Consider the following 21237-nt stretch of genomic DNA (forward strand, 5'->3'; position numbering starts at 1 on the left):
GACAGTCATTCCCCCACTGCCATTCCCCATCAAGAAGGACTTCCTGAAGATCCTGGGAGTCTGGTTCGGCAGAGAGGGTGCAGCAGAGAAGACCTGGGAGGAAAGACTGGCTATGACGAGGCAGAATCTGGAACCTCCGGAAGCTGACGTTCGAAGGGAAGTCTTTGGTTCTGCGGAACGAGACCCTGCCAGTGCTCCAGTACGTCGCCCAAGTATGGCCAGTGCAGACCAGAACGGCCAAGGCCATCACGAGAATGATCTTCTACTTCATCTGGAGCTCGAAGATGGACAGAGTGAAGAGGACGGTGATGTTAAAACCCACGACAAGGGCGGCAAAGGAGTGCCGGACATCGCCACCATCCTGAGAGGGATCTTCGTGTGCCACTGCGTGAGGAACACCCTGAGGACCGAAGATGAGAGCCATGTCGGCTTTCTGATGGCCCGCTTCTTCCTGCTGCCAAGGTGGAGGCGCCTCGGATGGGCAGAGTGGGTGAGCTCCGTCCCGTACAACTGAAGTGGAGAGGTTTGTGAAGGAATTCGGCCTGGAGGCAGCTAGCTCCGCCACATGGACCTCCAAGCTTGTCCAGCGACAGATACGTGCAAGGGACGTCAGCGAGCCAATTGGTGCCCTCCCCTCAGCCACAGCAGACCACGTTTCGGGAAACATCACATCCAAGCACCTGATGAACCAGCACAAAGACACCGCCTGAATGGCCATCCAAGGAGGACTTCCCGTGAGAGCCTTCATGCACGCAAGAGCACTCAACCGATACAAGTCCTGCCGAAGAGGGTGCACCGTGGACAAGACAACACACCATCTCTTCTGGGAGTGCACGTACGCGCAGGACCTGCTGAAGGCCCTAGGCACGGAGCTTAGGGCCTGGATACCTACGACCTGCATCACCGCTGACGACCTGCATCACCGTTAACTCCATGATGTATGGACTGTTCCCAGGGACACATGCACTAGGCAACCTCCAGGGCTGCTGGAGGCTCCAGGTCTGTTTCAAAGATGTACTTCTGTTCTCCAGAAACCGCCTGGTAGTAGGGAAAAAGGAGAAATCAACCCTGGCGTGCCGTAAGATGATCCACAGCCTCCTGCGCGGCTACGCAGCCCTGGGCGGATCAGGAGATAGCAAAGACGAAACCTGTGGACCCAAGGTGTGGCCTGTCACTCAGGAGCCCCAGAAAAACTCAGGCAACGAAAGCAACCCCAAAGGGGACAACCTTGTAACTCAAGGGGCCCTGGAGGAACCACTAACCTGTTTTTTACCATTTCCCCCCCTCAATCCAGGAACCGGTTCGGCGATGGGAGAGAGGATGGAACGGATGAAGACAGGTGGAGTAAATGTAATAATTTACTGTATGTATTTTATTAACGTGACCTTTTCCCTTCACAGGAAAAAGGTCAATGGGATAGCTTGCGCACTTGTTGCCAAGTTTGTTACCAACGACTTGCGAATAAATAGGGTGTTGTGGAAGGTGACGATTGATGTATCTGAACCAGAAACAACGCCCTAACAAAAAAAAAAAAAAAGAATTCGCACTTTGTGTGGCGATGATTGTCAATCAGGAATTAATCCTTAATTTTGGAAGGATATTTGCAGAAGCAAGGTCCGACCAACTTGTTTATATTAGCTCAGACATTTAAGTTCTTTTCTTTACTATCTATTAGTATTTTATTCTCGGTGTTAGTAGATGCATATGCAAAGGGAAGAGAACTCAGACGCTTTGGTCAAGTAATGACTCACTTTACGATTGCCATGTCGGTTTGAACAGATGACAAACATACAGTTCTAATAAAATTTGACTTGTGAGGGACATCTAGTAACCATCAGTTGAACAGCAGCTCTTTGTAGAATTATTTTGATATTGGATTCTATATAATATTCACTGCCCACTGCTAATCTCATCCCATAATGCTTTGCAGGGCCTTTGATTGGGAATGTTTTTTTTGCCAATAACTGTTCTTGGGGTGGTCCTAAGAGGATGGGACCACCACCAAATTGTTTAATAAAATGCGCTTTTTTGTTTTCAAGGAATCTGTTTGGTACTGCCCCTAGCTTAGGGAGGATCCCAAAATCTTCACCTCTCTCACTGCTTGCCTTTTTTTCAGTTTCACTTTTATGTAAGTACAACATGCTCTTTAACATAGAGATACTTATTTTATTATAATTGGTATTGTGCAGGATGCCATTTGCAATAATTTAGTAATTTTTTCACAGTGCAGACAAGTACACAGTGTCATGAGCTAAGCTACACAGACTATGTGTACATCACACTACATGTACTGTGTGAAGCTACGGTTGCACCGTATTGCTGCCCGCTCGGCGACCAGCTGAGAGCTCGCGGAGCCCACACACATCGCTACGCTCCTGCCTGGGGTCAGAAGTTGCCCGGTGCCTCTGTAAACCTCTGCCGGCATATGTGGCCCGCATTGCCCACACCTGCTGTGACTGCCAGTCCTGTGTCTGAGAGGACCAGCTCCAGGTTCTCTGCCGCTGTCCCTGTGCCCGCCCACCCGTCTCCCTGAGAAGCGGGAGCACGTTCAGCTGGCAGCGCTCTCTGTGGCCGGAATCGTCTGGGGTGAGTGCCTGTCACACGAGGGTCTTTCGGCTGTCTCGCGGTTGTGTGGGTGCCCCTCCTGCTCATCGCATTAGCTGCACCAGCACAGGACATCTCGCTCCTGCCTTCAGCCCCCCACCGCTGTATACCAGTGTCTGGGCCCATTGCTATGCCCCAACTCCCACTGCGGCCTGAACTGCTGCAAGGCCCCAAGTCATTGCAGCCCAGCCTGCCGCCTTCATCAACCAGGAAGACAGGGAGGAGAAGGGGGAGTGAGAGGAGGATTTTCTCAAATATAACAAAAAGGAAGAGAGGAAAAGGAAAGCACAACGGGATCTCAGCAAGGCTCCCCAGCACAAGCAAGGGTCTGGTGCCTGCTCTGTTCCCCTGCTAGCGCGCCAAGGAGACGCCAGTCACCCCAGTCAGCGCCAAGGAGCAAAGACGCCTCTTTTACGCCATCAAGGCCACAGAAAAGTCCGTCACGCGTGGCCACGCACTAGCGCACACACCCACCCACGGATTCTCAGCGTCAAAGCCACACCTTCACACCTGCGCGCAGATGCACGGTCGCAATGAGCAAAGCCAGCCAGTAGGCCGGGGGAAGCAACCAGATAGGGGGGCCACTGCACCATCCCCAGGGCACAGCCACACGCCTGTTGCGCCTCTACCACCTTTCAGTGAGGCCTCAGACCCTGCCACGAGTGAGCCACGATGGAAAGCGTGGTTTGGACGGCTCAACCATTACTTCAAAGGTACAAGGGAGACCGATGGCAGCGTGAAACGGTCGCTTCTCATCTACTACAGAGGCTCAGAAATCTATGACCTCTTTGAAACGCTCCCCAACACATGGAACGATGACGACTACGATGCAGCGGTTGCCGTGCTCAACAGGCACTTTGACCCCCAACTTAACCCCGACTTCAAGAAGTTCAAGTTCAGAAGGGCGTCGTAGTTGGACACGGTGTCTGTCAACATGTTTTACACGCGCTGCGCCGGCTGGCCAGCAGGTGCACCTTCAGGGATCACAGGGAGGAGATACGAGACCAAATCATCCTGGGATGCCGCTGAAAAACTCCTGCTGAAGCTGATCCTTTGTCAACCTGGGATCTCGTTGGACGAAATCCTTGTCTTGGCCCGATACCACGAGCTGTTGGATGTTTGAGCTGACAAAATGGAGGCTGCCCTACACACGCCAGTTACCACATCACATGCATCCAGGCACCTGCCCATCAAAGAAGAGACGGTCGAGGCAATCCAAAGACGCCCCAACACAGCTCGCCAAGCACCCAGAATGCAACCCGGAGGGCAGTGTGGATACTGTGGAGAGATTCACTCAGCGACAGCTGCCTGTGGGGCAAGGGGAAGACATGCTCCCGCTGCGGCAAGCTCAACCACTACGCCAAAGTGTGCCACAGCAGATGGTTCAGGCAGACTCCTTCGAAGCCCCGAGGAATGTCGCAATGCCTTCGCCAGGTCTCCATCGACGACTCTCCATCGATAAAGGAGGTCCAGCAGCAGAAACTGTGCCTTATGCTTGAAGATGATGACAACGAGGTGTTTGTCGTGTCGTATGTCAGCAGGACTGACCATCGCCAAAGGCCACCACAAAAGTGCTCTGTCCCAGTGGAAGGCATGGCTGTTTGGGCCCTCATTTACACTGGTGCCTCGGTCAACGTGATGGACTCAGAGCAATACTACCTCCTGTCACCACGGCCCCCATTTGCGCCCTCCCGGGCCTGGATTTATACCTATGGAGGGACAGATCCACTTCCTCTCTGAGGAGTCATCCATGCCAAAGTCGCCAGTGGAAAGTACACCATGGAAACCAGGTTCCACATCACAAAAGGAAGGAAAGGGACATTACTCAGCTGCCATACAGCTGAAGACCTGGGGCTCGTCTTCTTTGCCAACCAGATCCATGACTTCCCTGCTGAAGCCATTATGAAGGCATTTCCAGCACTATTCACGGGACTAGGGAAACTCAAAGTGAAGAAGTTCAAGCTCCACATTGACCCAACAGAGAGTGCTGTTTAATATTCGCCCGCAGGCGGAGGAAGAGCAGAAAAAGCTCAAAGATCTCAACGTGATTGAGAAGGTCTCTGGCGCCACTCCGTGGGTGTCCCCGCCGGTCATGGTTCCCAAACACAAGCAGCCTGGAGCCATCCGCCTCTGTGTGGACATGAGGCTACCTAACACGGCAGTCAAGAGAGAACACTACATTACACCCTCCATGGACGACATAGTGGCAGACCTGAACGGAGCCAAATGATTCTCAAAACTGGATCTAAACGCGGGATACCATGAGTTAGAAATTGAACCTGAGATTAGGTACATCACCACCTTCTCGATGCACGATGGCCTCTGGAGATACAAGAGACTCAGCTTTGGAATGTCATCGGCAGCGGAAGTCTTCCAAAACACCATCAAAGAAGCGCTGTTGGGCCTGCAGGGTGTGATCAATCTCAGTGATGACATTCTGGTGTTCTCTGACACATTAGAAGATCACCACACTCATCTCCAGGCCAGATGTATGTCATGACAAGGCGGGCTTTACCCCGCGCTGCCATTACGACGCATCCATTACAACGCAAGTCATTACAATGACTTGCGCTGTAGGCGCTGGATTGTGGAATAGTTTAATTTTCTATTCCAACTACAGCCCACGTAACAGTAGGGAAGGTGTTGGAATAGAAAATATTCCTTTACCAAGAGCGCCCTCCAGCGCAAGTCGTTGTAACGACTTGCATTGTGATGGCAGCGTTGTAATGGCAGCGCGGTGTAAAGCCCGTGTTGTCATGGCTGTCTCCACTCCGGGCCTCCCTGAAGAGACTATAAAACTGCGGGCTGACCCTTCACAAGTGAAAGTGCTCATAATACCAAGAATCTGTTGATTTCTTCGGGTACACCTTCACCATGGAGGAACTCCTAGTGGACCCCAAGAAAGCCGCAGCCATCCGAGCAGCCAGCACCCCGAAGAACGCCACAGAGGTAAGAAGCTTTCTCGGTATGGCCACATACTGTGGAAGATTTGTTCCAAATCTCGCTGCCATGTCAGAACCGGGAGCGGGCTCTCCCACGGAATTATCACAAGTGGGAGTGGACTGGGGCCACCAATAAAGCATTCAACGACATCAAGGCAGCACTGCTGGACAAAACGGTAATGGCTTACTTCCATCCTGTGGGGCGCACTGAACTGGTTGTTGACGCCAGCCCAGTTGGCCTCGGAGCTGTCCTTCTTCAGGAGCTCAGCCCTGAAGTCTGGAGGCCGGTGGCCTACGCAAGTAAAAGTCCTCACTGACACTGAAACAAGATATGCCCACACCGAGAGGGAGGCCCTGTCCATTAAATGGGCGTGTCAACATTTTTACCTCTACTTGTGCAGCCAGGAGTTTCACGTGGTGATCGATCACAAGCCTTTACTCCTGCTCTTCGCAGGATTGTCCAGACTGATGCCCCCGAGGATTGAGTGATGGGCGGTGCAGCTGCAGTCATACAATCTCAAGGTCATATTTTGTCCCGGGGTCCACAACCCGGCCGATTACCTATTACACCACCCTGAGTCCATGTCAACTCCAGGAGAATAGCTGGGCACACTTCATGGACAGAACTCGGACTCTCAGGACAGAAGTCAGCCACGCTCGACCACAGCTCTGGCAAGTACGCCACGAACTCAGTGTGGGGGCTCAAGGGGTCTTCTTGTGAGGACATCTGATCGTAATTCCAGAAAGGCTGCAGAAATGGATTCTCACGCTGGCGTATGCCGGACACCAGGGCATGGCCAAGACGAAGGCCAGGCTGCGGAACAAAGTCTGGTTCCCAGCAATGGACTCCATGGTGGAAGAAATGGTGAGACAGTGCCAAGCCTGTACAATCACAGGGGGAGATCCGGCACCAGCACCAATGATCATAGAAGAACTCAGTGAGACCCCCTGGCAAAAGGTAGCCTTGACTTCGGGAGTTTCCCCAACGGGTGTCACATGCTGGTGATGGTCGACTCTTTTTCGAAGTTCCCTGTTGTGGAGGTGATGGCGTCAACAGCGTTCACACATGTAAAGAGAGTTCTGGACAAGACATTCGTAATGATGGGGCTGCCTGAGGAAATCAAGTCGGACAACGGGCCTCCGTTTCAGGGCCAGGAATTCCAAGAATACCTCAAAAACAGAGTGATTCATCACCAGAAGATCACCCCGTTGTGGCCTGAAGCCAACAGGGAGGTGGAACGTTTGATGCGAACACTTAACCGAGCACTGTGCATTGCCATAGACCAAGGTGAATACGCCGAGGCGGCAAAGAACCAGTTCCTTGGTGCCTATCGACAGAAGCCCCACAGCACCACCTAGTGTGCGCCGTCTCACCTGCTCTTCAGGCGGCCCCCGTGAGACAGTATCCCATCAAACCCGACGTGGGAGCCCTCGGAATGAGACAACAAAGCAGTTCAGGAAAGAAGGAAGACAATGAACTGCAAGGCCACTGAGGCCCGCCGGGCACAAGAGCCCCAGCTAAGAGTGAGAGATCGGATAGTGATCAAGGACAGGCACCCTGGCTGTAAGTTCCGCACACCCTATGAGCCGGAAGAGTGGACCGTCGTGGGCATTTAATCAATCATAGCATTGAGGGAAGCTGCTACTGTTCTAAGAGCCAGGTCTTGAGAAGTCTCCTGAATGTTAGAAGGTCTTCGGTTAGCCGCAGGCAGATGGGAAGGTTGTTCCATGTCTTGGCGGCGAGGTGGGAGAATGATCTGCTGCCGGTGGTCACTCTTCGGATGCAGGGGACGGTGGCAAGGGCACGGTCTGCAGAGCGGAGCGGAGCTGGCGGGTGGGGGTTTAGAGGCTGAGTTGGCTGTTTCGGTACGCTGGTCCAGTGTTGAGGAGTGCCTTGTATGCGTGGGTGAGGAGTTTGAAGGTTATCCTCTTGTTGATGGGGAGCCAGTGCAGGTCTCTCAAGTGGGGTGTGATGTGCCTGCAGCGAGGGATGTCGAGGATCAGGCATGCGGAGGCATTCTGGATGCGTTGGAGCCATTTCAGGAGTTTGACTCTACGCTCCTGCATAGAGTGCGTTTCCATATTCAAGGGAACATAGTCACTGCCCAGCAGGTACAGCACTCCGTCACGAGAAATATGTCCAGTTTCAAAAAGATCTGCGAGAATCCCTTTGGCCACGAAGTGTCGGACTATCCGGAGACTACCCCGAGTCTCTACCCACCAGTCTTGCCAGGAACATTGATTCCGTCGCTGAGGGGCTCAAGAAGGGTGAGCGAAGGTGCTGTTTCCGTGGCTGGGTCAGCCCGTTCTGATGAAGCACCTGAGTCGCCCGTGAATACTCCATCCAGTGCAGTGGCCAGTTCCAGCTCCTGGAGCCAGAATATGGTCTCCGGCCGAACCCTGCGCCAAGTCAAAGACTAAAAGACTTTGTATGCACCTCTCCATGAATCTGGAGGACCTGATGGTCTGGTACCGAAAGGAATGAGGGATGTAGAGAGCCACCCGGGTGCACCCCTATAAATATCCACATGCATGCATGCATACACCCCTTGGGGCGGGCTCGACTCGAGTGAATAAATAAACTGCTGGAGAACGCTTGGGGTCTTCCGGCTATAAAAATAAAACTAACGTGTCATACCTTTTCCTGAAGCGTTGCTGTGGCCTAGCTTCCACGTGGCTCCGCTGGGCTACAAGTACTTTCTGGCCTTCATAGATCCCATTAGGACGTAAGTGGGTATTTGATCTAAAGTTCCAAACCATTCGATTTGCCGCTGTTTCTTTTTTAGAGTGTGTGGATGTGTGTGTGTGTAGGTGTGTGTGTGTGTGTGTGTGTGTGTGTGTGTGTGTGTGAGAGCGAGAGAAGAGAGAAGGTTTGTATGTGTGTGTGAGGGCTTAAAAAACCCACTGCTGATGCGAATGACCTCAACAACTTCCGCCCCATCACTAACATCCCCTTTCTTGTGAAGATCACAGAAAGATGTGTAGCGAAACAACTCTCTCGTCATACCAAGGACAATGATCTTCTTGACAATTTTCAGTCTGGCTTCATCCAAAACTGCAGCACTGAAACAGCCCTGCTGCAAGTGATTGATGACGCACTGCGGATACTCGATTCGGGGGGGGGGTCTTGTCTTCTAATTCTCCTTGACCTTTCTGCGGCCTTTGACACTGTCAATCACAATACTCTCCTCAACACTCTTCAACAGAGAATGGGCATGGAGGGCACTGTGCTTAAATGGTTTGCTTCCTTCCTCTCTGATAGATCCCAAATGATCAAAATAGCGAACAGTCTTTCATCTCCTTTGGCGGTAGGTCAAGGTGTTCCTCAAGGCTCTATACTTGCACCCACATTGTTCAATCTCTATTTAGAACCACTGGGAAATCTCCTAAGTAAATCCGGGATCCACTATCATCTCTATGCAGACGACACTCAAATCTACCTCAAGGTTGCCTCCACTCACGATCTCTCCATCCTAAGCTCTACTCTCGACTCCATTCAAAACTGGATGTCAACCCATCAACTGATTCTGAATCCCTCCAAAACTGAATTCCTCCTCCTCTCCTCCTCAATTTCTCCTCCCCTAGTTCAATCATGGATGGATCAGATGAATCTACTTAACAATAAACCCATCATTGTCGACAGCCAAAATCCCTTGGTGTTATACTCGACAAAAACCTCAATCTAATCTCCCACATCAATTCCATTGCAAAGTCTGCTCGATACCAACTGCGCCTTCTTTGGGGAATTCGTCGCTTCTTCCCGAAGCAAGACCTTAAAACCAAGGTCCAATCGCTGGTCCTCCCCAGACTGGACTACTGCAATTCTCTTCTTACTGGCCTCCCCAAATCCCACCTGTAACCCCTCATATCTGTTCTCTATTCAGCAGCTCGTTTCATTTATGGGGCCAAAAGAAGCGACCACATCACATCCATGTTATTCTCCCTCCGCTGGCTTCCCATCGAGGCAAGATATATCTACAAGACTGCCTGTATTACCCACTAAGCCTTGCACTCCTCCTCTCCTCGCTACCTGGCGAATAAACTGAAACTCTACGGAGGCTGTAGACCATCAGATAATGCGGAACATTTACTGCTTGAACCTCCCACTTTCAAGAAGGAAAGATCGATAGCCCAATCCTTTTCAGGAAACGCCGTGAGAATCTGTAACTAATTTCCGCCTCAGCTCTGGACTACCACCTCCTCCCAGGCCTTCAAAACTGACCTTAAAGTTCTTCTCCTTCAAAAGACACTTCCAAATGTAATTCACGCCCTCTCTATTATCTGAAGGAAGACCTTCCATTATAGAAAATTATATTCTCCATGACTATCCAAGTGCCTTCCCAATGTGTTCTTGTAGTTTGAGTGTCTGCCATTTATTGCAGTATTATCCTTCTACCTGTGTTTGGTACTCTTTTGCAACATGCACACGTCACTTTTCTCTTGTAACACACTGTTTGCTACCTCTTACATTTTGTTTGCTTTAGATGCTTACATTTTGTTTGCTTTCGATACTTGCACAAGGGCCACCATTGCCTACGTAACGTTTGTTCTTGTGTTTGAGTGTCTGCGATTTATTGCGGCACTATACCTCAACGTGTACTTTGTACGCTTTTGTAACTTGCACACGTCACTTTTTCCTCCTGTAATGTACCTTTTGCTACCTCTTGTATTTTGTTTGCTCACAATTGTCACTTTTGCCTCGTGTAACTTAACATTTGCTTTTGTAATTTGTTCACTTGTAATCTCATGTATCAGTACTGTTCCTATTGAGAAGCGCTCTGATCCCTTCGGGTAAAGTCCGCGCCATATCAAAACGCATAAAATGAAATAAAATAAAACAGACAGGGGGGCAGATTTAGGTTAACTGGCGCATCCCCAGGGATGCGCCAGTTAATGTGCGCCACAGTGCGCCACAGCTCCGCCACCCATGGTGCGCCGCATTTGCAATGCGGCGCACCATGGTGCAAGGCAAGGAAGATGCGTGACGCATCTTCCGGCGTGCGGGCGTCGCATTGCTGGAGTCATGTCGCAAGTGCGACATGACTCCTGCAATGCACAGGGGCCACCCCTACAATGCATGGTGCGTCACCCTTACGCCTGCTTCAAGCAGGCGTAAGGAATTGACGTAGAAAGTGACTGAGTGAAATCTCATAGATTTCACTCAGCCACTTTTAGGAGGCGTTCCTGCGCAGGAACGCCCCCCCCCCCCTGCGCAGGAACGCCTCCTTATGGCGCAGGGCTTTCCAACGTGACGCATCTCCTAGATGCGTCACGTTGTAAATAGGGCGCATTGTTTGCGCCGCCGTTGCGTCAAATTAAGTGACGCAATTGCGGCGCAAAGAGGCGCAACGGCCTCATAAATCTGCCCCAGGGTGTGTGCGAGTGAGAGAGAAAAGAGAGAGGGTGTGTGCATGCGTTGTGTGGAGTGGAGCGGAACGGAGTGGATTGAAGGAGGAATGCAAATGAACACGACAACCGAGCGTCCGGTGCAGTACTAACCGCGGTTACTAGAGGGCAGTCTGCCTGACAGTAGACAGCTGTTTTGTGATAATTTGCATACACAGAAGCCACTGCAGAGCCGCAATCATTTCCGTTTTATTGTCGTGGGTAAAGGAGTCTTTTTAGCTGTGAGAATCAGAAGACGTTTACAAGTGTACATATTTTGCTAAGATAGCATTACATTTTTGCTTGTAGGAATGTTTATAAAGGTACCATCATTTTCATGAGCGTTCTTTATTTTCAGCAAGCCGAGATCGACGACCATTCAGTGGTAAACCAAATCTAGGGAAATATTCCTTTAAACTTTGACCGTCATTCGCACTTAGTGTATTAAAACAAAGTCCGACCAGCTTGTTAATATTAGAATAGAAGATTAAGGGCCCGATGTAGGTAAAACGCATTTACCGATTTTAAAATACCGATCCGTACCGAATCGGTATTTCAAAATCGGAAAATGATATGTAGGTAAAAATCATCGGAAAAATACCGAATCGGTAGCATTCGGTATCGAGAGTCGATACGTACCGAATCGCCAAGTACCGAATCGGTATAGGCCGGGTCGGACACGTCCGAATCGGTAATTAAAAAATGCGGAACCAACCGAATCGGTAAACGCCGAATCGGAAATATAAATACGCCCCATGGGCCGAAAGGCCAATAGGAAGGCATTATACATTCCGATTCGGTATTTACCGAACACATTCGGAAAATACCGAATCGGAAAATACCGATTCGGAGAATGCCGTTTTGCCGAGCAGGTTGAGTGACACTGAAGACATCAGCCAATGAGCTGTAAGCACCCTCCCCCACAGGGTGTGGCAACCCAGGCAGGTGCAACTCATCAGAACTTTCTGGAAAGCTGCCTGAGCTGAGCAAACACAGTGAGAGCAGCATTGTGAGCAGGATCCCTGTGAGACATGGATACCAGCACAGAGAGCCAGAAGGCAGCGCGTAAGCGCAATCCAAAATTCAGCACCATGGAGCTGCAAACTTTGGTGGAGGAGGTGGTGAGGGTGCAAACCCAGCTATATGGAAGGCTGTCCCTCACTGTCCCAGAGAGCACCAAGAGGAGGCTGTGGATCGACATCGGGGAGAAAGTGAATGCAGTTGGTGTCACCCACAGGAGCCTAGACGACCTCAAGAAGAGGTTTTATGACATCCGTGGCGTGACCAAGCGCAAACTGGCCGACCTGCACAAGCAGGCTGGACTCACTGGAGGAGGAACAAACCGTGCGCCACCCCTCACTCAGCTGGAGGAACTAGTGGCGACCACCATCGAGAGGGCCAGTGTCGTGGGAATTGGGGACCTGGATAGCTCATTCCGAGCTACAGCTACAGGTAAGAAGCATGCACAACTTGACACACCATACCAGACACCTCCCCAACAGACCCAATGCACAGCCAAACCCCAGGCCAGTACTGCTAGCAACAGACATGAGCAATGCATCCTGCTAAATGTACTCAGCAAAAGTACCCAAAAATGCCACAGCAGAAGCATAAGATAAATAACAGTAATACAGCATCAACGTGTTTGTAATGAGATGTGCAATGCTTTAATAGTAGTGACTGGAACACATTAGCACCCACTTGACAAATGCTTCTTTATACCTAGGGGCACCATCAGGCAGGGGAGCAGCATCAGCTCCAGCACCAGCTCCAGCACCAACAGCCAGTGCGGCGGGGGCAAGCACCAGTGCAGCAGCACAGGAGGAGGAGGACAACAGCTGTGCCCTGGCAAATGAGGAGGACACTGGACATTCCCTCACAACTCCGCACTCCCCCCGACTGTCTCAGTCTCAGTCGCCCTCATTGATATTCTCCCCGGAGAACACACCACCACAGAGCCACCCTGCACCTGCCACTTCCCCGGCCCGGAGGAGAATAGTAGCTCCATTAGTCATCATGGAGGGGGCAGTGGGTCAGGCTCCTGCACAAGACCCCGTGACACCAGCGTCACCAGAGCACACACAGCAGGGCAGCAGAAATCCACGTAGGCCACGTGCAACCAGCAGCCCAATACCAGCACCGGGTGGCAGCGTCTTCGCAGGGCTGGAGACCAGCATGGTCACGATACAGAGGATGCAGGCGAAATCCATCCTGGCCTGCCATCGCCAGTTGCGCCTGCACAACCTGCAGATGGGTGAGATGACACAGGGCTTCAAGACCTACGTTGACAGCAACAAGGAAATAGCGACATCTATTGGCCGAATGACCACTGCCATCACCCAGCTCTGCAACAGGTTGGATGACCATGAGCTGAGTTGTCGCAGGGATGCACGAATCCAGAACAGGTCACTCAACCGCCTTGCAGCTGCGACTGCCCAGCTATGCCAACGTGGGGCAAACATGGAGGCCAGCCTCACACAGAACATGTCCGAGGTCACTAGGGGCATGGGCCGTATTACAACCGCCATGGAGACACTACTCATCTCCAACACCGTAGTGAATCCCGTCCTGGGCGAGGCTGGGGACAGCAGCAGCCGCAGCAGCCCGGCCAGCGCTGCGTCAGAGCCGCGCCGGAGCAGCAGGCGCTCAGCTGAGGCTGCAGGGCATTCAGAAGGGGGTGAGGCTCATCCTAGTGGGCCTGCTAAGCGCAGCAAAAAATAAGACTGCCACTGCGGGTGAGGCAACCCGGACATTGGACATTCCTACCCCTTCTTGTTTAACTTTTTTTTTGTTGCACATCAGTGCAGTAACGTTGATGCAACATTATTAAATTTCATTTCTGAAAACATACATTGACCTGTTTGTGCATCTGTACTCACTCAGAAATAGTTGTCTGTGATCTCCTGACGCCTGTATCTGCCGTCAGTTGGTGCAGAGACTCCAGCAGGTAGTGGTAGTGGCACAGCATTGTCATCGTCAGGGTCCTCGTAGTCGGATAACTGTACCTCAGTGCCTTTCCTGACTGCAAGGTTGTGCAACATTGCACAGACAGCAATAATCTTGCAGCAGGTGATGGGGGTATATTGCCTTGCACCTCCGCTCTTGTGCAGACATCTGAACCTGCTCTTCCAGATGCCAAAGGTCCTTTCCACTACGTTCCTCGTGCTTTTGTGGGCACGGTTGTACCTCCTTTGGCTGGGTGTTGAGGGGTTGAGGTAAGGGGTGAGAATGAACGAGCGTAGGGCATATGCACTGTCGCCTAGAAGGAGAAGGGGTAACATTACTCACATGCATACATGTACTTCACACTGCAATTTTGGTTATGGGGGTCTGACACTGTGTCTTACCTAGGAGGTATCCTTCGCCAAATTCCCCTGCCATCAGCCGTGCATGAATTCCGCTACTCTGGAAGATATAGGAGTCGTGGGTACTCCCCGGAAACTTTGCAACCAGGTCAGTGATCACACACTTGGCATTGCATATCACTTGCACATTTATGGTGTGCCGTGACTTCCGATTGCGGTATACGTATTCCGTGTCAGCAGGGGGGCAAATCGGTATGTGTGTGCCATCTATGCAGCCAATGATGTGGGGGAATCTTGCCATCTGATAGAATTCAGCTTTTGTCTGTGACAGTTCTGCATGGGTGGAAGGGAAGGAAATGTAGTGGTCCATCCTCTGGATCATGGCATCAAGGAACTTGTGGAAGAACCTTGACAGGCTGCTCTGGGTCACCCCTCCTGCCACAGCAACTACACTTTGATAGCTGCCAGACGCCAGCAGGTGTAGGCAGCATAGCACCTGCACCTGCACAGGGATTGCGTGTGCCCTTGGGGTGGGGTGCTGCAACAGGGGTTGGAGGTCCCTGATGAGGTCTCTGATGGTGTCTGCCTCCAGCCTGTACCTCTGTAGGATCTCTGGATCTGTCAGCATGCACAGGGTCACCCTCTGCCTGTAGACCTGCTCCTGTCTCAGCCATTCCCTCTCTCCTTCCTGCTGTAGCCGTAGCCGTCTTGCTATGACATAGAAAGCTGCCATGTTGCAAGTAGAACTGCATTTTGGGTCCTTTTTTATAGGTTGCACCTGGTTACCACCTGATTCCAATCCATGGTAATTTCCGACTCTGAAATACCGAATTTGAAGCAAAATCGGTATTTCAGTGCTTACCTACATCTCAATCTTAAGCTTTTCGCATCGATTCGGATTTTCACCGATTCGGAATTTATACCAAATCGGCGATTTTACCGAATCGGAAAGTCACCGAGTCGGTAGGATTCCGAATCGGAAAAAAGTAGGAATCGGAAAAATCTCCGATTAGGTATTCTACCGATTCGGAGATTGTTTCCGATTCCTACTTTTTTCCGATTCGGAATCCTACCGACTCGGTGACTTTCCGATTCGGTAAAATCGCCGATTTCGCCGAATTTCGGCCTCCTACATCCCGTTGTCTCTATTCCGATCGGTAACGGCCGAAAATACCGATTTTCGTCCGTTACCGACCGACCTACATCGGGCCCTAAGTCATTATTTATACTTCCCAGTAGTATTTTATTTTCGGAGATGGTAGATGCATAAGCAAAAGTGAGGGAAATCAGAAGCTTTGGTCAAGTAATGACTCACGGTTCGATGAAGCTGCGTGGTTTTCTCTTGCAGCTAGAAGTCAGGCTACTCCACAGTAACCACAAATCATCACGGTCAATAATGCATCATTAGGAACAGGTAATTATAAATAGTAGTGACCAGAGCACCCTTGCAGAACTCCACTAGTTCCAGGGAGCCTCTGGCACTGCACCTCTGTGGGGTAGGCAGTGTGGTGCCTGCCTGGCTGACTTAATTCAGGACCTCTAGTGATGACCTGTGGTATGGCACCCATTCCCTATGTTTTTTTTCAGCTTTGTAAAGATTGAACTTGATCGGAAGGAATGAAACATTTCCTAGCTAACTTAACGGAAAGTTTCAATTCTGTGATATCCAGTGCCCGCACGTCGGAGACGCGTTTGCACGAAACTAGACACAGCAAAATCGCCAGTTTAGACGACAGCTCCTTCCTGTTCAGATACTAGTTGTCACGCCAGGAGCAAAGGAACCGGAGTATGATATTGACATCCCAGAGATTTTGATATCTGGGTTCCGGGGGTTTGGAAAGTCTGACACCCTTCATGAGTTTGCAAACCCAAGGATGTTCCCCCGCCGGTTTGCCATCGATGTGGGAATGTCCCGCTGAAATGGCGGAACTGAAAGAGTTGACTGATCGATAGGCCAAACCCGATTGGGCTAGTTCAGCCAGAAAATTCAGAATGTGGGTAACGTCGGCCCCCACGGGATCGGCGTGTCTTCCCAGACACCAACGACGCCATCGTTGCCAAGCCGATCGGTACCTCTTGACGGTACTTGGGGCCCAGGCGCTGCAGATGAGATCCTTAGCGCCCGCCGAAAGGCGTCCGTCCTGTCAGCGTCCCCTGAAATCCTCCACGCCATGAGGTGTAAGGTTTCCTGCAGCACCAGCGGGTGCCCCTCTCCCAGGGGTCCCGACAGTAACGAAGGGAACAAGGGCAGCCGAATCGGACGATCCCACGACAGTTCGAGCAGTGGGGGAAACCAGGCCTGAGCCCGCCAGAAGGGGGTCACTAGGACCAGCGATGCTTGTTGTCGGCGACCTTGTGCTGCTACTCAAGGAATCATGAGAAAGGGTGGAAAGGCGTAAGCCTGTTCCAGCGACCAATTCTGTAAGAATGCATCGACCACCATCGCTTCCGGGTCCGGTCTCCAGCTCACGAACCTCGGGAGTTGACGGTTGAGCCGGGAAGCAAACAGGTCCACTGAGAACGGTCCCCAAGAGTCCATCAGAGCCTGGAAGACCGCAGGATGCAGTCGCCAGTCGCTGAAATCCTGGAAGTTCCTGGAATGCCAGTCCGCGATCGAGTTCAGTGTGCCCGGGATATATTCCGCCGACACCGAAATTCGCTTCTCTAGGCAATAGTGCCAGAAGTCCTTCGCCAGGTTTGCCAGCGCCCTGGACCGAGGCCCACCCAGGCGATTGATATACTGCACCGCCGATACGTTGTCCATTCGTAGCAGGATGCAGCACGACACCTGGTTCTGAGTCAAAGACTTCACCACGAAGGAGCCCGCTAGAAGCTCCAGGCAGTTGATGTGAAGCTGCAGCTCCTCCTCCGACCAACGGCCCCCCATCGTGATGTCGCCGCAACGGGCTCCCCAGCCCGCTCTGCTGGCATCCGATTCTATGATCAGGTCCGGGCTGGAGCCGAAGATCGCTCTCCCGTTCCACGCACTCATGTGTTCTATCCACCATCGCAACTCCGTCCTTGTTTCCTCCGTGAGGGAGATGAGCTCGGAGTAAGTGAGTCCCTTCCGGAGGTGTTGCGCCTTCAGACGCTGAAGGGCCCTGTAGTGCAACGGGCCCGGAAAATTCGCTTGAATCGAGGATGAAAGAAGACCTACGATTCGAGCCAGTTGCCGAAGGGAGATTCTGTCCCTCCGAAGAGTCTGGGAGAGTTCCTTGCGAATCTTGTTCACCTTCTGCTGCGGGAGGCTGAGACAAGCCGACTCCGAATCTATGAGGAATCCCAGAAAAGTCATCTGCCTCCTCGGAAGAAGCTCGGACTTCTGAGCGTTCACTACAAACCCCAGATCCTGGAGTAGGGCAATAGTCATGGTCAAGTTGGAACGAAGTCGGTCCGGCGACTGATCCATGATCAGGATGTCGTCGAGGTAGATGATCATCCGCACACCCCTCACGGGTAGTGTCTCCACCACCGGTCGTAGGAGCTTCGTAAAGCACCATGGGGCCGACGAGAGACCGAAGGGGAGTGCTTGAAATTCGAAGACTTCCCCGTTCCATAGGAACTGCAGGAAGCGCCTGTGAGGCGGGAAGATCGGCACCGTGAGGTATGCGTCCTTCAAGTCCAGGCGAACCATCCAATCCCCCTGTAGGAGAATATCGCGTAGCAGATGGATTCCCTCCATCTTGAAATGGCGGTATACTAGCCATTCGTTGAACTCCCGTAAGTTGATAACCGGGCGGAACCCCTTGTCCTTTTTTTGGACTAGGAAAATGTTGCTCAAGAACCCCGCAGGGTGAAGGTGTGTTCTGCGAATCGCACCTTTCCTGAGAAGTTCTGATACCTCGTTTTCGATAAGAAGTCTGTCCTCTGCAGAGAAAACCAAGGGGCGAGGGCGAACCCTCTGACGAGGAGCGCCGTAGAACTCTATTCGGAAGCCCCTGACCGTCTGGAGCACCCAAGGGTCTGAGGAGATTTTGCACCAGTTGTGGAGATGATCCCGTAACCTCCCCCCCAGAACGGATGGGGAAAAAAGGGTAACACTCACTGGATGGGCCTCCCGGTGCATTGGCCCCGCGGTGATAGCCTCTGCCGCGCCCTTTGCCGGCGCCTCGACTAGGGTAGAAGTTCCCCTGACGGCCATCGTTCCAGCCGTTGTTACGGCTCTGCTGGTTTTTGTTGTTAGGGCCTTGCTGGAATTGGCGGCCGGAGGAGCGACCCCGTCCTCTTCCGGCCCCTGCAAAAACCCGTCCGGGAAAGATCTTCTTGATGGACGACTGTGCTCTGTCCAAAGCAGAGAAGGTTGTGACGAATTTATTTAATTCCTTAATATAAGGTTCTCCAAATAGCTTGCCTTGTGCAATAGGCCCCGCCTCCGAGGTAGCCAGATCTCCAAGTTTAGGATCAATCTTGATGAGGAGAGATCTCCTTCGCTCTGCCGCCAACGCGCAGTTTGCGTTACCCAGGAAGCATAGAGCCCTCTGCGCCCAACCTGCCACGACCTCCGTGGACATTGCTGTCCCCGACTCCTTAGCCCTCTCGGCCAACTGGATAATCTGGGTCACGGGGCCCACAACGTCCAGGAGCTTATCCTGGCAGCTGCGCCAGGAGCGATCTATGCCCCTCCTAGGGTCCTTCATAAACTTAGCGAAGAACGCATAGAGCTTTTCGTCGATGTCTGGTGTGGCCGCCACTCTGCCCTCCAGCTTTGGGCGAGGGCACTCACCCCGCATGCGGGTTCTAACCTCTTTCTCTAGAGGTTGGCGCACTTTACCAGCCACGTACGCTGCTACTTTGGGGTCCGGGATCCATTCCGACGATCTTGGGTGGTAGATCTTTGTCGGGTCAAACATATCTGGGGTCTTCTCATCCCCTTCGACCGACCCCGAAGAATGAGACGCCGGGCCCCAAGGACGCCCCGAATACCCATCCTCATCGTCCGAGGAGGCATCATCATCAGTAACACCCTCTCCCTCCAAGGGGAAACCATCTTCCTGGTCAGAGTCCGGGGCGACCTCGTCGCCATCCTCTCCGGGGTAGAATCCCTCCCGGCAGGGTAAATTTTTAAGCGTTCGCACACTCTTGCGGGAGGAGTCCCTCAAACGATCAAACTCCTCCAAGTGCCCCGCGTGACGCTTCGCTGACCTTTTCCCGCCACCCTGCGCACCTTTGGTTCCGCGGTCCGCAGGTACCGCGCCACCAAACACCCCGGGGATGCTTTGGGTGAGGGCATCCACTCTCTCCCGCAAAGGTGCCAGTACTGAGTCCAGTGCGTGCGAAAGCGCGCGACCAACTGCCGGTGGCAGGGGTGGGGTGCAGCCTATTTCCGCCGCCTCCTGAATGGGGGGGTCTGACTGCTCAGCAGTCTGCATTTTATGAGGGCGTGAGCACTAAACACCTTATAAATATGTCCAAAAAGGTAGCCCCCTCGCCGGTGCTCTGACAGTACCGCTGACAGAAAATTAGGTGTGGTGACTGAAAACCGCCGCTAGATGGCGCTGCGCTCCCTGGGCGCAAGATTACACCGGACCGGTGTCAGGGCGAGGGTTAGTGAGTCAGGAATCCCCTGTCTCAGCGCGCCGCCCGAGGAACAAGAATACCGCAAGCACAGCCTTATACCATGCGGTGGCGCCCCACGGAGCCGAGGGGAAGCGGAGCCGCTCACCACAGAGCCCGCGATTAACCGGCAGAAACAGCGCAAGCAGCGCCTGACGCGCGTCGCACTGCCGAGCCTAAGCAGGGTCTAAACAGAGAGAAAGCGCACCACAAAGCAAGCGCTATTGCACAGGCATCGATTAAATCACTGAAATTCACTAAATACACAATACGTCAGAGAAGATAAAAGAGGGTGACTTATCTGACGAGCAGAGAAGAAAGAGGAAGAGGATAGGACGTCATGGTTAATTATACAGCGGACGGCTCCATGATTGGATGACAGTTACCATGGACACTGTGCCCCATGTGCTCATGGGAGTTGTGGTTCAATGAATATGTGGTTATTGTTTTTTCTTTGAATTGCTGATTATAATAAAGAGAAGAAAGGGCTGCATAATCCTCGCCTCCGTCCTGACATAGAATTGGAGCGCTTTACATCAGTGGTTCCTAACCTTTTGACTTCCCGAGGACCCCCACTGAATCACTACTAAAAGCTGTGGTTCCACCGAACAATTTGTAAATTTAAATGTACAAAAAATACACACTAAACAAAATACTCGAATTACTAAAGATGTTATTATTTTATATTGAAAAAATATGCAAAAACAGAAAACTTTTAATGGGAAGTTTGGTGCTGCGACTAACTTTTCAATGTTTGATTTTATTTCGGAAAGTTGACTCCTCAGGCCAGATGTTACATTTTCCAATCAATTTCTGTATTTATTTTTTAGGTACATAAGATCTGAAATAGCATTTTCACATAGAAGCACACACAAACATGCCAACATTTAAGCAGTGTAAAGTGGGAAATTAAATAAAAAATATTTGGGAAAATTGATTTTCCGAATTCATCTCTATGCAAGCAGATGTAATTTCAGGCGGAGAGACAGCCTCAATTGGGTCTGTCGGCATGTATGCATACAGTATTATAATTAGTGGTCCGAGCCCTTTACATCACACATACAGAGACAATGACTGATGCGTGTTTGTAAATCAGTGTATAAAAAATGTTACATAAGGCAAAGGGGACTACAAGGTGTAGGATTCACATGTCATCCATCCTGCTAGGCATTGTTTGCGTACTTTTGTTTGGAAGATTTGAATGTGGCGGCCACCACTTTCACATTTATGGGGCCAAGAACACAAGCTGTATGAGGAGGGTAATAAGGCAGGTTCGCTCCCAGATTGGCTGGTGCAGGGAGGGGCAGGATAGAGATGGGTGTGGGTGTGCATATAGCCCAGGAAAATGCAATCTACACAGCCATGGACATTGCAGAGACTTTAGCCAAAATACCTGGGAAATCTATATCACGCAGCGGGTGACAGGACCACAGTTCAACTGTTACAAT

Source organism: Lissotriton helveticus, chromosome 1_1 (assembly GCF_964261635.1).
Source record: "Lissotriton helveticus chromosome 1_1, aLisHel1.1, whole genome shotgun sequence".
NCBI classification, from domain to species: Eukaryota; Metazoa; Chordata; class Amphibia; order Caudata; family Salamandridae; genus Lissotriton; species Lissotriton helveticus.